The 11,827-nt window shown below is 34.5% G+C and overlaps 1 long non-coding RNA gene across 1 annotated transcript; it reads right to left on the bottom strand.

Moving 5' to 3' along the window:
* Positions 1-953: 953 nt before the first annotated feature.
* Positions 954-2,116, bottom strand: LOC139195923 (uncharacterized). The gene is made up of 2 exons (XR_011581003.1): positions 2,056-2,116; positions 954-1,219 (listed from the first exon to the last, which is right to left on the bottom strand). It is a non-coding gene; the product is annotated as an uncharacterized lncRNA (long non-coding RNA).
* Positions 2,117-11,827: the final 9,711 nt, after the last annotated feature.

The following is an 11,827-nucleotide window of genomic DNA, read 5'->3' as shown; positions in this document are numbered from 1 at the left end:
CTTTGAGTGCAAATAATAATAGAAGACCTAAGCTAAATCCTTTTGATAATAGAAAATGGAACTCTTTAGGAAAAAAGGAAAATAAGTAGTTAGAGCGGAAGATATTTATCCAAATGAAGAAGAAGCACAAGAATTCATTCGAAGAGGTTTTGAGAGAACACAAAAAAATAAATATAACTTGTATCAATTAGGTTTATTTGAAAACAGAAGTAGAATTGTAAGCAGCATCAGTCAACATGAAGTTAGCTGTATTGATAAAGAAGTCACACTTAATCTAATTAGTAAAGAAGCAGTTACTCATTTGAGAAAATCACATTTTAGTCAGATTCATATAGGAACAATATTAATTGGAATAGTAGGATTAACCAGAGCACAAGTAGGTACAAAAGCTTTAGTACACATATATGATGATAGATGGGATAATCACCAACAAGCAGCAATAGCAACAGCTAAAGTAGACTTAAGTTCAAACTTAGCAGTTATAGGTTGTATTCCAAATTATGTTATGACGATTAATGAATTTAGTAAATATATTAAAGTGAGCATAAGAACAAAAAATTATAATATGAAAGGAGAGTATAAAAATTTGTGTATTAGCTTAATGTATATAGGTAAAGTGTCTGATAGGTATAATCATAAGTTTAATTTAGAATTTCAAAATTTAGTTCAAACATTTGGCAGTAAACATGTAAATATGATAGAAGCAAAACCCGTAGATAATAGCTTTTTAGAAGGAACTCAGTGGACATTGCTTAATTTACAAGTAGCACCAAATAGACAACCAGATAAAGTACAAATATATGAAACTAGTACAGGTCAAGCAACAATTAGGCTTAGTAATTATAAGCAATTAGAAAAAATAGAAGAGGATGAGAGTAAAATTGAAAATGAGAGTATACATATGGCTTTTGATAATTTAGATATTAATTTAGTTGAACAAAATTTTGATCATATTGTAGATAAACTTATAGAAGATATTGATCATTTAGATGAAGAACAATATTTGGAAAAATATAAGACATATGATTTATGACACACCCCGTCCCGAAGGAGGGCATGCTGGCCGTCACGTGAGAGTGACGTAACCATTTGCACAGTACGGAAGCTTTAATTATACAATTTATAAGTTGATACACCCGAAGGTGAGTCCTAATTTTGTTCAATCTGTCAGAACACCGTCGAATTCCTCGTAGTCACCACACCTTTGTGATTCCTGAACCTGGAGGGGCGCAAAACCAAAATTGAGTGGGTCAGTAAAACAATTCTTTTCCAAATCCAAACATTTCTCAAAACGTTGTAACCCCTCTCCGTAAAACCTGTATACTTTCCCAGAAATGTAAAATATAAATATACATATATATTCTCAAAACTTCATTTTTACTATCTCAACATTATCTCTTTATCAATCATGCCATGCCATGTCTAATTCAACAGTTAAGTATGGATGCATCAACAATAATCATATCAGGTGCAAGAAAGTAATCAACCGGAGGCCCTCTAATAGCCCTGTACGGTTGAACCTAGAGCTCAAAATCTATCACTCTCACTCTGCCGGAGTCACCTCTGTGACCTGTCCGGCCTTCTGCACACAAGTTACGCTCTAGTGCTTTCTCATCAATCATCTGTGCACATAATCTAAGGTCACCCACCAGTCGAAATCTCACTAACACTCTACGACTGGCCCGTCGCACCCACTCCGCGTGGACTGTGGGACCAGCATCTACTTGGATCCAAGGCGAGCGTGCGATGCGGTGAATACTATAAGCACTAAACCATGGTGCAGGATTTGAGCTCAATATATATCAACATCATCATAACAGTAATTAAATACTCACCTGATACTCACCTGTGCGTCTGCCGCACCAATTCATACATATGCATCATATATCAATTCATATCATTTCATGCATGGCAATTCGATTCACATTTCTATATACTTTTCATATACTTTTATGCATGGCATCTCAATTCACATTTCAATATACTTTTCATTTAATTTTGATTTCTGGGGAAACATCAAGTATATATATACGGAAAACAAAACTGCCCACTCACCTGGAGTTCATCCAACAACTCCCTACCACCACACATCAAGGCGTTATGACGATCGCCGCCTAGAATAGTAATCAAATCCAGCCTCAGAATTCATATCGATAGAATATATAACTTATATAAAATACGTCACTACGTTGATCGATCCGGAAGATCCACCACTCAGATTTTAAATCCATAACTTCCAGAGGTCCACATTATACCTCTAGGACAACATACTAAAATTTCATTACCATCCAACGGTCGGATCTCCGTCAATTTTCAAAACTAAGTGACGGTTAACATTTTATTTTATGAACTTACAATTCCAATTCCGGAAGATCCGTAACTCGGATTCCCAATCCGTAAGTTCCAATAATCCTCAAATATTACGTATTACAACGTATCAAAGTTTGGTAACGATCCAACGGTCGGATCATGAATTCACATTTTCACCTAATGCGAAAACTATAAAACGTTATTCGAACACCTAACCAACAATCCTTAATAACTTTCTCATACGGTGCTCAATTTGGGTATATGAATATACCACAGTGATCTACTCGACGTCACGGACGTCGACATATTTTTAAAATAATTTTTTTACTGTAGCACGCGCCCCCACGCGCCAAGGAAGGCACGGGTCCACGCGCCCCCACGCGCACCTTCTTCTTCCTTGGGTCGCCGGACTGGTTTTTCCGGCGGCCGTTTTTCAAATTGCCATAACTTTGTCATTTCTCAACTAAATCAAGTGATTCAAAAACGAAAGTTGTAGCCCTTTAAGAGACAAAGATAATGGTACCTTGCACAACACCTAGTTCGCCGTGTTTTGGCCGGAAACTGCCTCGAAAGCTTCGGAGGTCGCCAGAAACTGGGTATTTTTCAAATGAGTATAACTTCTTCAATACTCAACTAAATTGAGTGAAACAAAAAGGAAAGTTGTAGTAATTGACGAGACGAAGAGATTGATACCTACCTCGACTCCTAACTCACCATAGATTCGCCGGAAAATTCCTCGAAATCTCCGGCCAAACTTTGAACTTGTCGATCTCCGTGTTCTTACGTCCAAAAACTTCCAACGAAGCACTCCGAGCTTCCTTGGGACCTCACTAAGCTCGCTGTGATCTTTTTTTAGCCTAAAACGTAACCATTTAAAAGATCATGAACAGTGCTCTTCACGGGAACTTTGAAACTAGGGTTTTCCGAAGCAAAACTTACCTGAAATGGATACCATCGTGATTGTGAAGTCTTCAGGGTTCCAATGGTGGTCTTAGATTCGTCGTTGGTATAGATTTAGGGTGTTTTTGTGGTTGGTTTGTGTGAGTTCGAAGGAGAGGGAGAGAGAACTGAGAGTTTCGTGAGGGAGGAGAGAGAGAGGGACAAGGTACGGGAATTGGGGAAGGTTTTGAGGGATGTGGGGATCCCACGTGTCCAACTCAATCCAAATTGTTAAATTTTTACCCCTTAGTCCTGTTTAAGGGTATTTTCGTCTTTTCACGTCCTCGGAATTAAAATTCCGGGACGGGCTGTGACAATTTAGAACCACATAAAATTTCAGACGAAGAAATGAAAATATTAATCTTAGAAATAGGAGTAGAACACATTTTAGGATCAAAAGAATATAATAATTTATTAGAATTGAAAGCAGAATGTAATCCAGCAGAAGAAAGTAGTACATCAGGAGTAGAAAATCCAGGACACGCAAGCATAACCGATCAACAATTTTTAAGACCAATAGATGAACAATATAATGAAAAAGCAAAAGTAGACTATATAGAAGAAAGTATGATAAAACCTAGAAAAAAATAGGATTTCATATTTGAGAGGGTTAGAACAAATTAATATAGCTGGTAATATATTAAATTTAGATAATGTAGATCCACAAGATTGGGAAAGAACGATTGAGAGATGGGAAAAAGGCTGCCTACATGCAGCATTAATGTTAGATTTTAGTAATTCACAAAACATGTTAGATTACTTTGAACATACTTTGGATGGTTTAGTTTTTGATTATTTCCAGTCATGGAAAGTTCAAAATCCAGAACAACATCAAGCAGCTAAAACACATTTTAATATTGATGGTTTTGTTACTTTGATTAAACAAGAGTTTTTAGATCACAATAAGTTAGATGGCAGAAGTGAACAAGAACAAATAAGAGCAATCAGAAATTTAGAACAATTACAAATTTGTGATTTACAGTATATAGCTGAGTATACCACAGATTTCTTTAAATATTTAGGAAGAACAGGTAAAATTAGTGATATTAATTTATTAGATACTTATATGACAAAAATAAAAGGACCAATAGGTGAAAAGATTTGGAATGAATGGCAAAAGCATTCGAAGAAAAATGATATTGCTATAGGACCTAGAATTCAACATGTATATGATATACTTAGACAAGAGTGTAGTCAAATAAAGGCTAAGAGACAAATTAGGAAGCAATTTTACATGAGTTGTAAAAATATAGATTTACCACAACAGTATGGTTGCCATAAGAAAAATAAGCATAAGAAAATATACAAAAAGAAATATAAGTCATATAAACCCTACAAACAATATAAGAATTTCAGAATAAGATCTTCAAGAACATATAGGAAAAGAAAATATATTCCAAAACAATTTAGAAAAAGAAGTGGCAGACCTTGGATTAGGAAATATAAAGCACCAAAAGATAAGAGTAGTTGTAAACGTTATTCATGTGGAGAAGCTGGACATATTAGACCTAAATGTCCAAAATTAGGTAAACAGTCGAAAGAAAAAGTACATTTGATGGAGTTGTTTAAGTTAGAAGAAGATGAGGATATTCAGTCAATATACAGTTTAGATAATTTAAGTGATAATGAGAGTATCTATAGTATAGAGAGTATTAACATGATAGATTCAGACTCGGAAGATTCAAGTAGCACAAATAATGATCTAGAAGAATATATGTGTGCATTCATAGAAGAACAACATGAAGAAGAATATAAATACATTAATTTAGGTTGGCCAGAAAAATGTCATAAGTGTAATAAATTAGTTGCAAATAAATACTACAATACATACTCAATATTATGTGAAAAATGTTATAGTAATAGGTTATTAGAAGTTAATTCAGCAGAATCTGAAATATTAGGAAATATTGTTCATAGTATAGAAAAACCAAAAAATAGCTCTTTAATCACTATAAATTGCGAAATAGAATTAGCAAAAGAACATAAGATACAAACCATAGCTATGATAGATACAGGGGGTACAAAGAGTGTCATAAGAGAAGAGTTAGTACCAGAAAAATATAGACAAAATTAGCAAAACCAGTAAGAATATCACAATTTGATGAGAGACCAGTTTACTTAACACATTGTATAAATAATGAGTTTATTAAAGTAGAAAAACAACAATTTAATTTACCATTAACATTTGTTTCACCAGTAGAATCATATCCATTTATTTTAGGATTAAACTTTTTGAAAAGTTTGCAAGGTTTTTTATTTATGAACCCTAACATAACATTTTTCAAAAGAGGCATTACAATAACTGATCAAAGTAATACTGTAGAAGCATACAAAAACATAAGTATAGAAGAGACTAGTGACCAAGATAGTTATCATTTAGAAAACTCAAAAGAAAATGATGAGCATAATAACGTAGAAGAGTTTGATGAAGACATTTTTGAACATGAATACCCGATTTTAGAAGAAGGAACCTGTATAGAAATATTACAGTTAGATAGACCAAAGAGTTTAGAAGAATTGTTAAAATTAGCAGAACAAACTAGGATTATAGGAGAAGACCCACAGTTACATTGGAGCAAAAATAAAATACTAGCAAAATTAAATATAATTAACCCAGATTTAACCATTAAGACGGCTGATATGCCTTGTAGTCTAATAGATAAACAAGAGTTTGAGCAGCAAATAAAAGAGTTGTTAAATTTAAAAGTAATTAGACCATCTAAGTTTAGACATAGATCAGCAGCATTTATTGTAAGAAAACATTCGGAATTAAAAAGAGGTAAGGCTAGAATAGTTTATAATTATAAGAGATTAAATGATAATACATACGAAGATAGTTATAAATTACCAAATAAGGATGAGCTTATAAACAAAATTCAAGAGAGTAAATATTTTAGCAAATTTGATTGTAAATCAGGTTTTTGACAAATAAGATTAGCAGAAGAATCAATTGAGTGGACAGCCTTTACTTGTCCAGAAGGACATTTTGAGTGGCTCGTTATGCCATTTGGACTTAAAAATGCTCCATCGATCTTTCAAAGAAAGATGGACCAAATTTTCAAGAAATATGATAATTTTTGTAGTGTTTATGTAGATGATATTTTAGTACATAGTAAAAATAAAAATGAACATAGGAAGCATTTAGAGATAGTATTACAAGAATTTATCAATAATGGAATTGTAATTAGCAAAATTAAATAGCATTAGAAAAGCAAGATATAGAATTTTTAGGAATGTATATCAAGTCAGGTACAATCCAATTACAAGATCATATAGCTAAAAAGGTGTTAGAATTTCCAGATAAATTAGAAGATAAGAAACATTTACAAGCATTTTTAGGATTGCTAAATTATGCAAGAAATTTTATCCCTGATTTAGGAAGAAAAATAGCAGTATTACATAGTAAAACTAGCAAAACTGGACAAAAATATTTTAATAGTGAAGATATTAAATTAATTCAAAAAATAAAAGAAGAAATTACTAAACTTAAGCCATTAACATTACCATTAGATGATAGTTACAAGATAGTCGAAACAGATGCTTCATCATTAGGATGGGCATGTATACTATACCAGAAAAGGCATAGGGAGTCTCCAAAGTCTGACGAACAAGTTTGTAGATATTCCTCAGGAAAGTTTAGTGATGCACAGTCAAGATTACCATCAACAGATTTAGAAATTTTAGGAATAATTAATTCACTTGAAGCATTTTCTTTATTTTTACATAATGAAGTATTTACGATTAGAATAGATTGTCAAAATATAGTTTCTCATTATAACAAGATACATTCTAATAAACAGGCAGCCCAAGGATGGGTTAATTTTGTTGATTCAAATACAGGAAATGGTTTTAAACCAATTTTTGAACATATAAAAGGTAATGACAATACATTAGCTGATATCTTATCAAGATTAATTTGTTGAACAGGTATGGAATATCGTGGACCATCATCAGCAAATAGCATAAGGTCGCAAGGCAGAAGAGTTTCTTTCAATGGCATGATGATGCACCTTCAACCTCCACCCTTCAGTGGATTTCAAAATAGCATGAGCAGACTAGCATCACCACCAGTACCCACGTTCAACTTTAATGGCAATATTGTTGAAGGAATCAGAAATCCAACTCTGAGATACAGGTCAAGGGTACCAGAGCTTTCTGATAGGCAGCATGTTCTCTTAGATAATTTTTGGAATATCCAAATTAAGCAGCCAAGCATGAGGAGGTTAGGTCATGAAAAATAAATTAGAGCCTTAGAACAAGAGTTTGATAGCTTTAATTTTAATTTCCACCAAAACCAGCAGCATATTTATTCTCTTGAGCACAACCTTCAAGTCATCTCTAGGGACCATGAGTCATTACTTGGTAAGTTTACCAAAATGAACCAAGAACTCCAATCTCTTAGAATGCAGCAAAAGGCAAGTGACACATTGAAAAGAGAATTAAAAATAGGTTTAGAAATTGATCAGCATAAGAATAAAGGAAAAGAGGTTATTGAACCCATAGAACAAGAGGCTAATGAGCCCATAGAAGAAATTAAAATTAAGTTCTTAGAAGAAGACGTTGAAATGGAGTAACATCAAAGGAATGAGCAGCATCAGGTTCTGAGTGACAAAGAAAAACAAGAAAAATATGAAAGTTTTCTTAGGAATATATCTTCAGACTTAATATTAGACGATGTTTTATTAGAAGAAATTTCAAAGGCAAAACTAAGAATAATGCCAACAGATATGCAAAATGAGATCCTGAGCAGAGCATCACAGTCCATGAAAGAGTTACAATTACAATTACAATGCGCCTTGTATCAGTCCATCTTTGATCCAAAACCAAGGATGGATATTATTACAAAGATGTATCCTCCATGTCTTTGTGATAGTACAGAGAATTGTATTTGTAAACCAGAGGTTAGCATAGCTATGGCCAGGATTGACATGAGAGATTTTAAATCATGGCATTTTAGTTATGAGTATCAGAAAAAGCATAATGAGGTAGAAGTTACCCCTGCCTTACTATTAGAGTTTGGTTATCTCGATAAAATATTTATTAACCGTATTTCTCAACTAGAATCATTTCCTGAAAAGCTTATTAAAGTAGCAGAAGATTATCTAGAAAGGTGGAAAGAAATTTGCATAAGTTTTATTAGTAGTCCTCCAGATTGGTATGTACACATGCATAAGGAGAAAGCTAGGCATATAGCCATGATCAATGAAGAGTCCTTTAGACTAAACCCTATCTCCTCACATAGGTGGACTCCTTCATACAAAGATATTTTAAAATTCAGAGGGATCCAAATGTTTGCTTTAGATGAGTTTGAAGATTTTAGGTTTGATATGGTACTAGTAGCAGAAAAATAAGAGATGTATATTTACAGCAAGACAAGAATCAGTCATCAGCCTTATTGGAAGCCCCAAAATTTCAAAGAAGAAACAACGGAAATATATTACAAGGTGAAAGAAGATAGAGAAAGAGATGCGGAGCTAGTAGAAGGCGATGAACAGTATTGGAATAATTTGTCAGAAGAAGAGCTGCATAACATCGACAACATGATGGAAGCCTAAAGAACTAGCTGTAAATTAGCATAAGATGAATAGCATCATAATGTATTTCCAGACAAAAATGTCAACATCGTTGTGGTCCGCATGTAATGGCATAAGAGTAAATAAAGAGAAGAGTTTGATCTATTATAGACTTTTCATACATAAAATGTCCTTATGGTTAAGAATGAATAGTACCAAGCCCTTTTCGTTAAAACTTCCTACCTTTTACGACCGCTGACCAAATATCCATCAAAGATTTGCATTAGCTTTGGCAGAGCTGTGGACCCCGCATCATTTGTTTTATTCCAATGGCGATCTTTGATGTACAATTGTTTATGGATTTGGATCCCATTTGGATCCAAATGGTGGGGTCCTAGGAATTCTCACATCCTAACCGTTCATCATACATCATGCGGTCATAAATTATTATTTAAAATTAAACACAAATAATACCTAACGAAAATTGATCGCATGATATACGATGAAAATTAGGATATAAGGATCTCTAAAATCTCTACCATTTGGATCCAGATGGGATCCTCATCCGTTGTTTATGAGAATGCAAACAATACGGGGGATAACCACCTTCTCCATTCTCATGACACGAGCAAATGGAGGAGATGGTCATTAGCCACCTCGTAGGATTATGGACGAATCACCACTAGCATAAAGATGCTTCTTTTTGCGTTGTGAACCGGTGGTTAATAGAAATGATCAACAAGACGTACTATGGAATCATATCCGCATGTAAAATCTGAAGTGTCATTTGAGAAAGAACTAATGTTGATTTTTCATATGGAAAAAAATATTATTATTGGGCTTAATAGATTCTTGTCCAAACTTAAAGAGAAGTTTGTAGTTTCTATTTGTCTTTTTTGAAAAAACAAAACAAACCTGGAGAATTATTGGTAGTGACGAATCCAGGATTCTAACCTTGAGTGGTCCTAGTATAAAATATTTAAGAATTTTGTAGAAGAAAATAGCGCGCAACGCGCAAAACAAAAAATTATTTTTTAAACAAAACAATTTATCGAGCACTTTGTGTACATGTGAGTGGCCTTGTTTTGTTCTTTAGAGATTAGAAGCCTTGCTAAAATATTCAATGTGAATCTTTCTTGATATCCAATAACTTGAAAGCTCTTTCCTAAGAACAAGTAAATCAAACGTTCCTTTTTTTTTTTTTTTAAGATACTGTTGTGGTCTATTTTATCTGACAAGTTTAGGGTGGCCGGCGACAAGGAGAAGAGAGAAAGAGATGTGTTTGTAGAATTGTAGGGGAATGTGTGTGTTGTTATCCCTCCTATATTGTGCCTTTATTTATAATAGTATAGGAGAGAAGATATTCTTCATCCCCAAGGAATACAAGATACAATAGGAAATGATAACTAAAATAAAATCTAATCTAGAATTTACACAATCACACTTAAACTAGGAATTTTTACAACATTCCTCCTTGAGTGTGTAAATTCTCAAGGTAGATTTAGCATCATGCAGAAGTTGAGGAAGTCGACTCATCGGCACTGATTCTAAGGAACAATGCTTATTCTCAATAAGGTAGGGACTTGCATAATTAGTAAGTCTCACTAAATAAACCTAAGGCCATGGCAAAAACCCGAGTAGGGACAAAATCCATAGTCTAAGGAAAATGAGTGAGAAATGCAAAGTCAAAAGAAACTTCAAGATGATGTCATCAGGGATATGACCAGCCCAAGGTGGGTGCCTCGTTAATACTTAGTTAGATAGTAAAAACCCAATAGGAAAAATACTCCTAATCGTAGGGAAAAAGAATACATTAAGATCAAGCAAGTATCTTTAGGATACTCCCCCTAAGTTTAACACAGTTCCAGAGAGAAATAGCAAAGTTACAACTCAGAAAGTTTACGCATACCAATTCCTTGAACAAGCTTCTGAAACGTCGACTTCGGCAGTGATTTGGTGAAGAGGTCGGCCAGATTGTCCAATGAATGAATTTGCGTGACTTCAATCTTCTGATGATCTTGTTGTTGATGTGAAAAGAAAAACTTCTGCGCAATTTGTTTGATGTTGTCTCATTTGATATAACCCTTCTTGAGCTGTTTGATGCATGTTGCATTGTCTTCAAAGATCGTCGTCAGGACATCAACGACGAGATAAAGATCACGTGAGCTTCGAATATGGCCCACTACTGTTCTCAACCAAAAACATTCTCGAGTTACTTCGTGTAAGGCGAGAATTTCAGCATGGTTAGACGAAGTGGCAACTAAGGTTTGTTTAGTTGACCTCCAAGAGATTGTGGTGCCTCAAACAGTAAAGACATAACCCATTTAAGAACGCGCCTTGTGTGGATCAGATAAGTATCCTGCGTCGGCATAACCAACAAAGCAAGAATCAACTCGATGAGCATAGGGTGCGACATCATTCGAGGATTCGTAGGTATAGAATAAGCCCAAATCCGTAATACCCTTAAGGTAAAGGAAGATGTCTTTTACGCCAGTCCAGTGTATGCGTGTAAGTGCATTACTGTATCTTGCCAAAAGATTAACAGCGAAGGAGATGTCGGGTCTAGTGCATTGAGCTAAGTACAATAAAGCCCCTATTGCACTTAGATAAGGAACTTCAGGCTCCAAAATCTCTTCATCATCCTCCTTCGAATGGAAGGGATCTCATTTTGCATCTAGCGATCGAACGACCACATGAGTACTCGAAGGCTTTACTTTATCCTCATTAAAGCAGCACACCTTCTGGGTGTAGATCAATTGATGTACTAGGATTCCATCCGAACAATGCTTTATCTCGAGACTGAGACAGCATTGAGTCTTACCTAGATTTTTCATCTCAAATTTCGACTTCAAGTGCGCGGCAATTCTCGCGAGCTCTTCAGGAGTTCCGATAAGGTTCATGTCATCGACATATACTGCAACAATCGCAAATCCGGAATGTGACTTCTTAATGAACACATAAGGACATAGTTCGTTATTCACATATCTCTAACTAGTCAAATACTCACTCAGACGATTATACCACATTTTTCTGGATTGTTTCAAACCGTAGAGTGAACACCTCAG

This window comes from Malus domestica, chromosome 05, assembly GCF_042453785.1.
Source record: "Malus domestica chromosome 05, GDT2T_hap1".
NCBI classification, from domain to species: domain Eukaryota; kingdom Viridiplantae; phylum Streptophyta; class Magnoliopsida; order Rosales; family Rosaceae; genus Malus; species Malus domestica.
Note: the sequence above shows the minus strand (reverse complement) of the source record. Positions and strands in the feature narration are given on the sequence as shown.